Source organism: Ricinus communis, chromosome 6 (genome assembly GCF_019578655.1).
Source record: "Ricinus communis isolate WT05 ecotype wild-type chromosome 6, ASM1957865v1, whole genome shotgun sequence".
Classification (NCBI taxonomy): Eukaryota; Viridiplantae; Streptophyta; class Magnoliopsida; order Malpighiales; family Euphorbiaceae; genus Ricinus; species Ricinus communis.
The window spans coordinates 16,525,751-16,540,870 of NC_063261.1; the positions used below are offsets into that span (position 1 = coordinate 16,525,751).

Consider the following 15,120-nt stretch of genomic DNA (forward strand, 5'->3'; position numbering starts at 1 on the left):
AATAAATTTACAAACTTTATGTAGCACTAAAATATATGTCCAAAATTAGCAAAGAAATGTTATTACCTCCCCTCAAAATTAGCACTCCACATTTAATTTTGGCATAAGGGACTCACCAATCTCAAGATCTTGAATAATTTCTAAAATAAAAGTAAAAAATCACGTCAATAAGGCTTAACAGCATCAACAATAAACAAACATATGTAAGAAGTAAAGAAATGTTACCTGACTCTATGCTTTCAATATCCGCTATTGATTCTTCTAGTTGGATAGGTTTATTTGAATTTTTAAGCCAATCTTGACAACAAATGACTCCGCTGTTGTAGGAAGTAAAGAACTTCTATATTGTTAAAAGATGTTTTGACAATTTTTTCTCAAGTTTTGTTAAATTTATAAATATAATTTAATATTTTTTATATTTTAATATTAATTTATAATATTTTAAACGTTAATAAATTAATTATTTCTAAATATTTAATTTTTTAAGTTTTATTAGTATAATAATATAAAAATTATTTTTATAGAGTATATATATTATTTTTTTAATATATGTATTATTTATATAATATAAATAATTATTTATAAATATATGTAAAAATTCGGTTCTACGGTTTGGTCCGGATCGTACAAGACGGATCGGTTCGTGCTTATTTGACGGTTTTTACTAAAGAACCAGTACCATACCGTAATAGTAAAAAAATTCGGATCGGTTCAATTCGGTTATAAAAACTTTCGGTTTTTTCGGTTCTGGTACTTTTCGGTACGGTTATTCGGTTCGGATGGGAATCACCGAGATCCATGCTCAGCCCTACGCAGAAGTCTTGCCAAGACCAGTTTGCATGGGGTTGTATAAGTGTTGGCTTCACATATTTGCCCCTGCAGTTATTTTTAGTTTAAGTCTTCACCCTTTTGCAAATGAAAATCTCCGATCAAAGATTACATTGATAATAAGTCTTTGAAATTGAAAATATAGAATATTATAAAAATTCATAAAAAAAAAAACTCCGGCGCATGAATTTGAGATAATAATACTTAATAATAATAAAAAATATCAAAAAACAAATGATGCTAATAATGTATGAAAAAGAGCAAAAAAACATTTTAATTATTTGAAGACAAGGGAAGAATATATGGGATAAATTTTTAATTTAATTAATTAAATTGCTCGCAACTCACAAAGAATGCGAGAAAGAAAAAATCAAATTAAAAGTTAAAAGAAAAGTTTTATATTTTTATTTATTTTTTTCCTTCCTCTTTTGAAAACACTCTCTTTTCTTTTGTATTATTAGATCAAGATTGGACTCTATTGCTTTTAAGATAGAATATGTGATAATTAATCAATCCTTACAAATAAATACGTAAAAAATGGTTTCAGAAAATAGGAAGAAGGATGCGCTTAGGAAAGAAAAACATTTGTTAAAATATTGATTTCATATAATTTAGATGAAAGGGAATTGATTTTTAACGTCCAATTTCATGCTATCTATAAAGTAACTACACAATAATTTGCTACAAAGCCAACTTGAAATATTGAACTGGAAAAATAACTAGAGGTTAAATTAATGTTAAAATATCTAACAAAACTTTGAGATATTGAAAGAAGCCAAAATTTAAATTTTAAAATTTTAAAAAAGAAAAAATTTAATATGTTTTTTTCTCACTTATTCGATCATTAGTAGAAACAAAAATAAATTTATTGCCAGTTTTTTGTCAATAATCTATTATTGAAGAGATTTAGATCTCGGATTAGGATTCTTCTGTATTTACGTTGAACATGACCTATTATATTTTAAAATCTTTACTATTAAATTTTAAATAAATGGTCGAGATTTTATTAGAAAAAGTTAATTTAAATATATATAATGAGGGGTTATTTATTTAAAATAGAGTTTTAATTATTGAATTTAAATTTAATAGTTGAGACTATACTACCATGACCTATCAAATTTCTAAGAAAGAATCTCAATCTTTAATTCTTTATGAGCTTATTTAGTTTCATTAACTTAACGTTTTCCATTTAGATTTTTATTTTAATTATGTTATACTCAAATGATAATACAAAGTACTTTATGTGTGTTTGGTTAATCTTCATGCCAATAGGAAGGCTATAGGTAGAAAATGGTATTCAAGGTAAAGGAGAACCCTGATGGCACTGCCTCTAGGTACAAAGCTATACTGGTTGCTAAAGGATTCCATCAGCAGGCTGAATTTGACTTCACAGAGACCTTTAGTCCTGTGTTAAGCCTATAACCATCAAGGTTGTTCTTTCTGTGGATCTAAAGAATCATTCAGAAATCATGCAACTTGATGTTAATAATGCATTCCTAAATGGAATGCTGCAGGAAGTGGTTTTCATGGTACAATCTCATGGTTTTGTTGACCCTCAACATCCTTCATATGTCTGTAAGCTACAAAAGCTTTGTGTGGTCTCAAACAAGCTCCAAGAGCTTGGTTTTCGAGCTTGTTTGAGAAGTTGTAGTCAGCTTTAATCTCCTTGGGGTTCTCTTCTGCAAATTCTGATCACTCTTTGTTTATCAGGGTCACTCCCTCTCACACTGCCTATGTTCTAGTTTATATAGATGACATTTTGGTAACTAGCAGTTCTTTTTTTTTTGTCGCTACTTATTCAACATTTAAACTCAGCTTTCTCCTTGACAGATCTTGGTCCTATTAACTATTCTTGGACATTCAGGTTCACCATACGTCTGAAGGGCTCCTTTTGTCCCAGACTAGGTATATTAAGGATTTACTTTAAAAGGTCAACATTGTGAACTGTAAGGGTGCTGTCTCTCCTACGGTTTATAGCCTTAAGCTTAGTGCCTATGATGGCATTCCTATTGATGATGTCCAGTTATACGGAAGCACAGTTGGGCATTACAGTATGTGACTACTACAAGGCCCGAAATTTCCTATAGTATTGATCGAGTCTGTCAGTTTATGTAAGCTCCTCATGCTTTTCATTGGACGACAGTCAAAACAATTTTAAGGTACCTTCAGGGCACGATTGACTATAGGTTACACTAAAGGCGTTCACATAACCTGAGTGTGCTTGGCTACTCTGATGTTGATTAGGCGTCTGATCCAGATGATAGAAGGTCCAGTTCTGGATTTTGTGTGTTCCTTGGTTCCAATTTGATCTGTTGGAACTCCAAGAAACAGGTTACTGTCTCTCGCTCTAGTACAAAAGCTGAGTACAAAAGCTTAGCTAATTTAGTTGTTGAATGAGCTTGGATTCAATCGTTGCGTACTGAGTTACAAGTTCAAGTTCTTCATCCCTCGGATGTTTGCTGTGATAACTTGAGTACAGTCCTTCTGTCAGCAAATCTTGTTCTTCATATAGATCCAAGCACATTGAGTTGGACATTTACTTTGTCCTTGAGAAGATAGCCAGGATGGAATTCGACGTTCGTCATGTCCCCTCTCAAGATCAGTTAGCATATGTGTTCACCAAAACTATATCCAGTGGTGTCTTTCCTCGCATTCGTTCCAAACTCAGAGTAGAGTCCTTGTATACTCTTCGTTTGAGGGGGGGGGGGGGGGGGGGGGGGGGGTGGTGTTAGTGATATGGATTAGCTTAATCGCTAGTCATGCCCACATGTCATGTGGTTTCCTTGATCGTTAGTTATATAACTCATCATTGTATTTTCATTGCTAACTAACAGAATAAAGATTCATTTTCTTAATATTCTTTCTCCTTTAGCTGCGTTCCCTCTTCCTCTCTTTCTAGAGTTCCTGTGCATTCTTGGATTGCATCAGTTTCGTTCAAGCCGCATGGACTAAAGGATAGTAAAGAAAAGGGTATGCCAAATCTTACCTTGAGAACTACCAAATGAGAAAAATTCCCAACTGTAGAAGAGGTCGGCTATTGTCCTTGGTGCGCACCAGGTTTTGATTCCACCATTTAAAAAAAAAATACCAAATTCTTTAGATGCGTAAATGATGCTGATATTCAATTTCATTGTTGCAAAAGGGACAGAGATATTGTGTTCCATTGATAATGCCGAGCTTAAAAAATTCTGCCTCTTGTATTCAGATGGCCATGCAGTAGTAACCAAGTGAAGACTTCCACTTTAGAAGGGGTAAGCCTCTTCCAAACTCTTAGGAAAATAGGAATAGAGAGGATTTTACTTCTTGATGGCATATTTCAATTTATAATACTTAAATCAGTTAAATATACCAAAAAAATAATGATTGATTATAAATATTTTGATTCATTGGAGCTCTAATGGATGGTAGACTATATGATATAATATAGTTATACATATTCTTCCACTTATTAATAAATGATTCTTAATAACTTCAATTATTACCTTAAAATGATTAGAGAATTTTTAATATTTTAATCATATTATACTCGAAGTATCTTATAAAGTTTTTTTGTTTGTTATTACGCAATCTATATAGATTTCTATAATTAGATTAGCAGTAAATCTTAAACAAAAAAAAAGTAATATATGCGAAAGAATTTCATGTTTAAATTACTAAAATTTTAGAAAAGAAATAAATACTTAAAACCTATATGCATATAATTAAATAATTGATTACATTATTTTAATTTAATGAACAAATAAATGAATTCATAAGCCTTGATGACTCATCCCTTATAAAAATCATTTATGATCTCTAAATTCGTAGATTAGGAGGGTCCTATAGTACGACAACATTGCTCTTCATTAGTAGGCAACTTCCCATGTATATATAGAAATGTTTTTAATCTGTTTAGCCCCTAATCATTTCCACATGCGCAATGTCTCGTTTCTAATCCATCTTATTCCACTCTTGATTATGCAAACTCTAATAATTTGAGCTGCCTTAGAGTTGAAAAATAATTAAGATTGATTAAAGATAATCTCAATTTTCTCTTGTAAGATATAATAAGAAATTAAAAGTAAAAAGATTGGAAAATTTAACTCCTATATTTAATCATCTAATAGTTTGTAAGTTCATAGTTGACCAATCGTATAGAAGCTCAAAGTGAATAGCAACTGAATAAACAAGAAAACCTACATTAAAAATATTAAAGCAAAATAAAAAAATAATAAAGATTAACATTAAAATTAATAGCTCCATGAAGCCCTAAACGTAGGCTAATCATAACTACAATTTCGATCTCAGTTTTAGTTCAATTTGGAATCTTAAAACAAATAAATCCAATTTTGATTCCCCCTTTAAGCAACCGAACCTAAAATTGACTGAATTCTTAAGATCCGGTTTTGTTTTTAGTGTTTACATACGTATATAAATATAAACACATAATTACATATTCAAGTTTTTCAATATAGAAACTAAAATTTATACTTTTAGTAATTTAAGAACTGGATCAATTGAGAACAAAATGGATATTTCACATGTCTGGTAAGCAAATTGCAAACTAGAGTAGTGAATAAATTCAGTAGATTTGGTAAAAAAAGAGGAAAAGAAAATATAACAAAATGGGAAGATAGTTTAATATGTGTATTCAACTCTTATTCAAAGGGATTACATCAAAAATATTGATTCTCCCTTTACACGACCGAACCTAAAAGCATACTGAATTCTTAAAAACTAGTTTCATTTTCAGTGTTTACACACGTATAGAAATATAAACTCGTAATTTCATGTTCAAGTTTTAGTTATACTTTTAGTGATTTAAAAATGGGATTAATTGAGAACAAAATGCATATTTCGCATCTCTCGTAAGCAAATTGCAAATTGCAGCAGTGAATAAATTTAGTAGATTTAGTAAAACAAGGGGAAAAAAATATAACAAAATAGGCATGATAGTTTAATATATGTATCTAACTCTTATTCAAAAGGATTACATCCAAAATATTTGTTCCTCCATTTCAATGCATTGTTACTTCTTGATTTCTAAGAGTAGCTTCTTTTAAAGAAGCTCTTCCTGGACAAGTACAAATTGTATTTACGCAAGTAGACGTAGCATGGCAAAGTGGTGGCCCACATCCAGGATTGGTTATGCAATCAGCATTAGTCTTGCATCGAAATGAGACTATTGGACCTCTTGCTTCCACTTTCACCTGCAAGTCTGCAATTATATTCTTTTATCAGTATAACATTCAAACTACTACCTAGGCAATTCTTACAAATTATAAATTACAAACTACTATCTCTTGCTTGAATTAATGCATGCACACCCAAAAATAAAACTATGCATAATATTGCAAAAGAAAAGCAAAGATCAGTACTTACAAGTGCTTATCAACAGAAAAGAGAAAAGGAAAACAAACTTGAGCGAAGACATTTTAGTTTATATGTTGGTTATGCTATTTACTTTCTCTCCTATATATATGTTTATTGGTTGTGTTGCTTATGCTATACAATTTCTCTTGTATTTATACATAAAGAAACTATTATAGTGAAGTAATATTACAAAATTGAAACAAATTTAGTTACTTTAAAATAATTGTTGTCATTAAGAGATGGACTAAATTGGAAATGGAAATCAATATTACTAAATACAAGTATATTTTATTGCCTTGAAATCAATTGAAAATCATAAAGAGGTTAGCTAAATTGGCTTCTGAGTTACTATATATTATTAAAGTAAATAGATTTTCTTTCTAGAGAAACAATATAGGTCTTTATTATTTAGACAAAAATAGATAAATTTTTTAAGGATTTGAAGATAAAAGTCTTGATAAGATTTACCTTAAGCGGAAGCTCGTCTATCCAAATACATTCAGTATCAACCAAAGGTTCATAGTAAGCTCAAGAATATGCAACGTTGTTGCCGACTTTTGACAAAATTATACTTAATAATCCTAATTATTATCTTGAATTGATTAGAAAATTCTTAAAATTCAAAATGAAATCGATGCTCACAACTTATATACACATATTAAATATCTAATCATAGTATACTAATAAAAGAAACTGAACTTATAAATTCACGAGTCAACTATATTATAATCATTTACAGCTATAAAAATAGAGACAACTATATTAGTTTTATATTTTATTGTATTTGATTAATTAAATAGATCGGATCTCATTATAATTGCATTGTTAAACTTTAAATGAAATAGATGATGGTATATTTATGCAACCTACACCTAAGGCAGTGAACCTACCGATGCAGCCTAGCACTAGTGAGTATTAAGGTCGTATCCCTGGAGATCGGGTGAACCTAGAGTTACTATTGTTTGCTATGTTATCTAGTCTGAAATAAGGTGTGAAAGTTCTAATGTTACCAGCAAATGGTTATGAGTGCAAATACATAAATGAAGGACAACGAACAATAAAAAAAATTGCAAAGAGAGAAACAAACCCAAAAGGGGGCCTAAGTGATGGAATTCTAAAGATGGATTTTATGGATTGCCGATCTTGCTTACCCGTGCCTAAATCCTGAATTGAACTCGGTTCCTCTCTCGAGCTTACCGAGTTCCTAAACCTGCACTAACCTAATGGAATCTCTTTCTATCGGATTGCATTAAGCATGATTTAAAACTATTAAGATTTATTAATTCTTAATCCGGCGAGTAAATCAACCTTATCTCTAAGTGTTAACTACCAGTTCTTACTATTTAATGTCCAGTTGTAACAAGCATATCTCAATGTCAAGAAACAACCCACAAACAATTAATTCAACTTCTCAAATTAACTGAATCAAACTTTTATTACTAAATAGCAAGAGGATTGCAAGAATGACAATTACAAATCTAGCAATTAAGCATAATCCATCAACAAAGGTGAACCCCAATGGGTTCAAAAGATCTAGCTACTCATGTTCATGGTTAAAGCAATTAAGGAACAAAATAAGGAAAAGAAAATTAAAGGCATGTACACCCTTCTCTTTCAAGTTGAATGAGAAACTCTAAATTTGCAAATTCGAAATCTCAAACCCTAGTTGCCTCTTAAATGCTCCCAAAGTTTGTCTTGATCTTCAATTCGATGTTGGAACAAGTGAAATCCCTCCATCAATTGATGAATTTGATCTCTCAAGGTCTACAATTGAGGTATAGGAAATAATTGATTGAGTGTGTGTCTTGGAATTGAGTCAAAAATTCGTGTCCTTTCCAAAAGAACTCAAAATTGCCTATATAGTTGATTCAGCATGGCCGAGTCCAGTTGTGATGATTCGAAGACGGAATCCGTGCAAAGGTCAACTGTGAGTCTATCAGGCTAACTCCTTCCAAGCCGTGCCCAAGCCGGTCTTCGAGCCACCACAAGTCGCGGCTTGGAGGCCGTGGTGGCTTCGGCCGTACGAAATGGCACAATTGGGGATAGCTTAAGAATTCAAAGACGAGTCCAGCCGTGCTCAACTCTGAGGGTGCTAGTCCTCGCCCAATTTGATGGATTTTGGTTTGTAATCACACGTATTTCCCTCGATTATTAATGGTGTCCTTCGAAAATGACCTGAAACGAGAAAGAAAACAAAAGACAGGTGATTCTAGCATAAAACCGGATAATCATGCATAAAAATGTAAATAATCGGGCATGAAAACATGTGTAGTATGATGTTTATCAATAGACAAGTTATGTTACCTATCAAACTCGTCATCAAATAAATTCTTAGTTCTCTATGCCTACAATAACTCAAAGTATACTTCCTTTAAAATTTTGAGTTGCTCTCCAAATTCATAAACAAGGAGTTTTTCATACATATCTAATTAACCAGAGAAACTATCACTTTGAAAAATATCTCTAGCATAATTCAATAATAACATTTATTTAATTAATAGCTATGACAAATTCATATTCATATTAGTGTTACATAAATCATGAAATTGTAATAAATGCGTAACTTATAATGTAATAACTAATTTAATAATAAAATTCTTTATATAATAGGAAAAAATTATTCTATTTTCTTTAGTATCATTATATTGCTAATTCAATACCAAACCAAATAAAAGATAAAATATGAGAAATTAAAATATGTGTAAAAATTCTATATATGTAAAATTAAATACGAACACTGTAAAAGGTAATTTTTATTTGAGTTCTATGTTGAGTAAAAAATTAGAACAATGGTTCTTATGAATAATTAGTGAGATTCAATGTCTTAGTTTGGGATAAAATCAAATGATAATAGGCAATAGGTATTTTTTTTATACTTTTAATTTAGTTTCTTTTTATAATATTCAAAATACCCAATCTTAATTTTGATGTCATATGGCATATTTCAATTTATATCACTTAAATGTACCAAAAAGATAATCCTAGTATAAGAATTTATTGTTTAAATTACTAAATATTTTTTAAAAATTGTTCAATACCTATCTACATATAATTAAATATTTAATTACATTATTTTAATATAATGAACAAATAAACAAATTCATAAGCCTTGATGACTTATCCTTTATACAGTCATTTATAATCTCCAATAGTACGACAACATCGCTCTTCATTAGTAGGCAGCTACCTACGCATGTATAATTAACTAGAGAAATGATTTTAATCCATTTAGGCCCTAATTACTTCCACATGCACAATGTCTCATTTCTAATTTATCTTGTTCCACTCTTGATCATGTAAACTCCTCTAACTTGAGTTACTTTAAAGTTGAAAAATAATTAAGATTGATTAAAGTTAGTCTCAATTTTCTCTTGTAAGATATAATAAGAAATTAAAATTAAAGAATTGCAAAATTTAAATCCTTTATCTACTTTTCTAATTGTTTGTGAGTTCCTCATAGTTCAGTTTAGAATCTTAAAATGAATAAGTCCAGTTTTGGTTCCCCTTTAAGAAACCGCACCAAATTCTTAAGAACCAATTTCCTTTTTAGTGTTTACATACGTATATAAATATAAACTCATAATTACATTTCAAATTTTTCAAATATAGAAACTAAAAATTATACTTTTAGTAATTTAAGAATCGAATCAATTTAGAACAACATGCATATTTCACATCCCTCATAAGCAATTTCCAAATTGGAGCGGTGAATAATTTTAGCGGATTTAGTAAAACAAGAGAAAAAGAAAATAAAACAAAATGGACACGATGGTTTAGTATGTATATTCAAATCTTATTTAAAAGGATTACACCCAAAGTGTTTCATCTTCTATTTCAATGCATTGTTACTCCTTCATTTCCAAGAGCAGCTTCTTGTAAAGAAGCTTTCCCGGGACAAGTACAAATGGTATTTACGCAAGTACACGGAGCAAGGATTGGTTATGCAATCTGCGTTAGTCTTGCATCGAAATGAGACTATTGGACCTCTTGCTTCCACCTTCACCTGCAAGTCTGCAATCATATCCTTCTATCAGTATAGCACTATCCATGCCATTCTTACAAATTATTTATTAATTAGATTTTATTTTTAACATATGTCTATCTATATTTTAATTAATGCATGCACATCTAACAATAAAATTATTCGTGATATTGCGAAAAAAAAGAAGCAAAAATCAATACTTACAAGAGCTAATCACCAGAAAAGAGAGAAGGAAAACAAACTTGAGCGAAGACATTTTAGTTTATATGTTGGTTATGCTATTTGCTTTCTCACCTCTGTATATATTTTTTGGTTTGTATGTTGGTTATGCTACTCATTTTCTCTTGTATTTATACATAAAAATGATTATGCTAATGTAATATTATCAAGTTCAAGTAGATTTTGTTACCTTAAAATAATTATTGTCATTAAGAGATTGGCTAAGTTGGAACTGGAGATCAATATTACTAAATACAAGTATATTTCATTGCCTTGAAATCAATTGAGAATCATGAAGAGGTTAGCTAAATTGGCTTATGAGTTGCTATATATTCTTAAAATAAATAGATTTTCTTTCTAGAAAAATAAAATAGGTCTTGATTTTTTAGACAAAAATAGATAATTTTTTTAAGGATTTGAAGATGAAAGTCTTAACAAGATTCACCTTTAGTGGAAGCTCGTCTATCCAAATACATTCAGTATCAACCTCAGGTTCATAGTAAGCTCAAAAATATGCAACGTTGTTGCCGACTTTTGATAAAATTATACTTAATAATCTTAATTATTATCTTGAATTGATTAGAGAAACCTTAAAACTCAAAAAGAAATCGATGCTCACAACTTATACACATTTCAAATATCTAAGCATAGTATACTAATAAAAGAAACTGAACTTATACATTCAAAAGTCAACTATATTATAATAATTTATAGATATAAAAATAGAGACAATTACATTAGTTCTGTATTTTATTATTTTTTATTATTTTATTATTTTTTATTAATCAAATAGACCGAATCTCATTATAACTGTGCTTCTAACTTTAAATGAAATAGATAAGTTATGTTGCCTATCAAACTCATCATCAAATAGATCCTTAGTTCTCTATGCCTACAATAACTCAAAGCCCACTTCCTTTGAAATTTTGAGTTCAACTCCAAATTCATAAATAATGAGTTTTTCATACATATCCAGTTAATGAGAGAAATATGTTTAATGTAATTAAATAAATAATTAAATATAAAGCTACTCCTCACTCTGAAAAACGTCTCTAGCATAATTCAATTATTACTGTTTATTCAATTAATAGCTATGACATATTCGTATTCATATTAGCGTTTCATAAATCATGAAATTATTATGAATGCGTAACTTATAATGTGATAACTAATGTAACAATAAAATTCTTTACATAGTAGGAAAAAAAGTTATTTTATTTTCTTTAATTTCATTATACTGCTAATTCAATATCAAGCCAAATAAAAAATAAAATATAAGAAATTAAAATATGTGTATAAATCCTACATATGTAAAATTAAATACGAATACTGTTAAAGTTAATTTTTATTTCAGTTCTATGTTGAGTACAAATTTTGAACAATGGTTCATATGAATAAAAAGTGAGTTTCAATGGCTCGGCTTGGATAAAATCAAACAATAATAGGCAATAGGTATTTTTTTTAATACTTTTAATTTAGTTTTTTTTATAATATTCGGAATACTTAATCTTAATTTGATCTCATGGCATAGAAACTAAAGATTATACTTTTAGTAATTTAAGAACCCAATCAATTTAGAACAAAATTTATATTTCACATCCCTTATAATGTGTATTCAAATCTTATTCAAAAGGATTACACCCAAGGTATTTGATCTTCCATTTCAATTCATTGTTACTCCATTTCCAAGAGCAGCTTTTTGTAAAGAAGCTCTCCCGGGACAAGTACAAATGGTATTTACGCAAGTACACGGAGCATGGCAAAGTAGTGGGCCACATTCAGGATTGGTTATGCAATTTGCGTTAGTCTTGCATCGGAAAGAGACTATTGGACCTCTTGCTTCCACCTTCACGTGCAAGTCTGCAATCATATTATTTTATCAGTATAACATTTAAACTACTACCTAGGCAATTCTTACAAATTATAAATTATAAACTACTATCTCTTGCTTGAATTAATGCATGCACACCCAAAAATAAAACTATCCATAATATTACAAAAGAAAAGCAAAGATCAATACTTGCAAGAGCTAATCACCAAAAAAGAGAGAAGGAAAACAAACTTGAGCGAAGACATTTTAGTTTATATGTTGGTTATGCTATTTGCTTTCTCACCTCTGTGTTTATTTTTTGGTTTTTATGTTGCTTATGCTACTCATTTTATCTTGTATTTATACATAAAAATGATTATGCTAATGTAATATTACCAAGTTAAAGTAAATTTTGTTACCTTAAAATAATTGTTGTCATTAAGAGATGGATTAAATTGGCTGGAGATCAATATTACTAAATACAAGTATATTTCATTGCCTTGAAATTAATTGAGAATCATGAAGAGGTTAGCTAAATTGACTTATGAGTTGCTATATATTATTAAAGTAAATAGATTTTCTTTCTAGAGAAACAAAATAGGTCTTGATTTTTTAGACAAAAATAAATAAACTTTTTAAGGATTTGAAGATAAAAGCCTTAACACGATTCACCTTAAGCGGAATCTCGTCTATCCAAATAAATTCAGTATCAATCTCAGGTTCATAGTAAGCTCAAGAATATGCAACGTTGTTGCCGACTTTTGATAAAATTATACTTAATAATCCTAATTATTATCTTGAATTGATTAGAGAAACTTTAAAACTCAAAAAGAAATCGATGCTCACAACTTATATACACATTTTAAATATCTAAGCATACTAATAAAAGAAACTGAACTTATACATTCATGAGTCAACTATATTATAATTATTTACAGATATAAAAATAGAGACAACTATATTAGTTTTATATTTTATTATTTTTTATTAATCAAATATATTGAATCTCATTATAATTGTACTGTCTAACTTTAAATGAAATAGACAAGTTATGTTGCCTATCAAACTCATCATTAAATAATCTTTATTTCTCTATGCCTACAATAACTCAAAGCTCACTCCTTTGAAATTTTGAGTTCATCTCCAAATTCATAAACAATGCGTTTTTCATATATATCTAATTAACCAGAGAAATATGTTTAATGTAATTAAATAAATGATTAAATATAAAGCTACTCCTCACTCTGAAAAACATCTCTAGCATAATTCAATTATTACTATTTATTTAATTAATAGCTATGACATATTTGTATTCATATTAGCGTTTCATAAATCATGAAATTATTATGAATGCGTAACTTATAATGTGATAACTAATGTAACAATAAAATTCTTTACATAATAGGAAAAAAATTTATTTTATTTTCTTTAATTTCATTATACTGCTAATTCAATATCAAGCCAAATAAAAGATAACATATAAGAAATTTAAATATGTGTATAAATCCTATATATGTAAAATTAAATACGAACACTGTTAAAGTTAATTTTTATTTCAGTTCTATGTTGAGTACAAATTTTGAACAATGGTTCATATGAATAATTAGTGAGTTTCAATGGCTCGACTTGGATAAAATCAAATGATAATAGGCAATAGGTATTTTTTTTAATACTTTTAATTTAGTTTTTTTTTATAATATTCAGAATACTTAATCTTAATTTGATCTCATGACATAGAAACTAAAGATTATACTTTTAGTAATTTAAGAACCGAATCAATTTAGAACAAAATATATATTTCACATCCCTTATAATGTGTATTCAAATCTTTTTCAAAAGGATTACACCTAAGGTATTTGATCTTCCATTTCAATTCATTGTTACTCCTTCATTTCCAAGAGCAGCTTTTTGTAAAGAAGCTCTCCCGGGACAAGTACAAATGGTATTTATGCAAGTACACGGAGCATGGCAAAGTGGTGGCTCACATCCAGGATGCAATGTGCGTTAGTCTTGCATCTGAAGGAGACTATTGGACCTCTTGCCCCCACTTCCACCTGCAAATCTACAATCATATCTTTTTATCAGTATAGCATTCAAACCACTATCCATGTCATTCTTACAAATTATTTATTAATTAGATTTTATTTTTAATATGTGCATATCTATGTTCTAATTAAGACATGCACACCTAACAATAAAATTATTCATGATATTGCGAAAAAAATAAAGATCAATACTTACAAGAGCTAATCACTAGAAAAGAGAGAAGGAAAACAAACTTGAGCGAAGAAATTTTAGTTTATATGTTGGTTATGCTATTTACTTTCTCAACTCTGTATATGTTTTTTGGATTGTATGTTGCTTATGCTACTCGTTTTCTCTTGTATTTATACATAAAAATGATTATGTTATTGTAATATTACCAAGTTAAAGTAAATTTTGTTACCTTAAAATAATTATTGTTATTAAGAGATGGACTAAATTGGAATTAGAAATCAATATTACTAAATACAAGTATATTTGATTGCCTTGAAATCAATTGAGAATCATGAAGAGATTAGCTAAATTGGCTTCTGAGTTGTTATATATTACTAAAGTAAATAGATTTTCTTTATAGAGAAACAAAATAGGTCTTGATTTTTTAGACAAAAATAGATAAATTTTTTAAGGATTTGAAGATAAAAGCCTTAACACGATTCACCTTAAATGGAAGCTCGTCTATCCAAATACATGCAGTATCAACCTCGGGTTCATAGTAAGCTCAAGAATATGCAACGTTGTTGTCGATTTTTGATAAAATTATACTTAATAATCCTAATTATTATCTTGAATTGATTAGAAAAACCTTAAAACTAAAAAAGAAATGGATGCTCACAACTTATATACACATTTTAAATATCTAAGCATAGTATACTAATAAAAGAAACTG

The 15,120-nt window shown here is 29.1% G+C and overlaps 3 long non-coding RNA genes across 3 annotated transcripts; all 3 read right to left on the bottom strand.

Annotated features, from left to right (window-relative positions):
* Nucleotides 1–5,743: 5,743 nt before the first annotated feature.
* On the bottom strand, nucleotides 5,744–6,296 carry LOC125370473. Its single transcript, XR_007216487.1, has 2 exons — nucleotides 6,190–6,296; nucleotides 5,744–6,025 (listed from the first exon to the last, which is right to left on the bottom strand). It is a non-coding gene; the product is annotated as an uncharacterized LOC125370473 (long non-coding RNA).
* Nucleotides 6,297–9,930: 3,634 nt separating this feature from the next.
* LOC125370474 lies at nucleotides 9,931–10,474 on the bottom strand. Its single transcript, XR_007216488.1, has 2 exons — nucleotides 10,367–10,474; nucleotides 9,931–10,191 (listed from the first exon to the last, which is right to left on the bottom strand). It is a non-coding gene; the product is annotated as an uncharacterized LOC125370474 (long non-coding RNA).
* A 1,448-nt stretch (nucleotides 10,475–11,922) lies between these two features.
* LOC125370372 lies at nucleotides 11,923–12,506 on the bottom strand. The gene is made up of 2 exons (XR_007216272.1): nucleotides 12,402–12,506; nucleotides 11,923–12,241 (listed from the first exon to the last, which is right to left on the bottom strand). It is a non-coding gene; the product is annotated as an uncharacterized LOC125370372 (long non-coding RNA).
* Nucleotides 12,507–15,120: the final 2,614 nt, after the last annotated feature.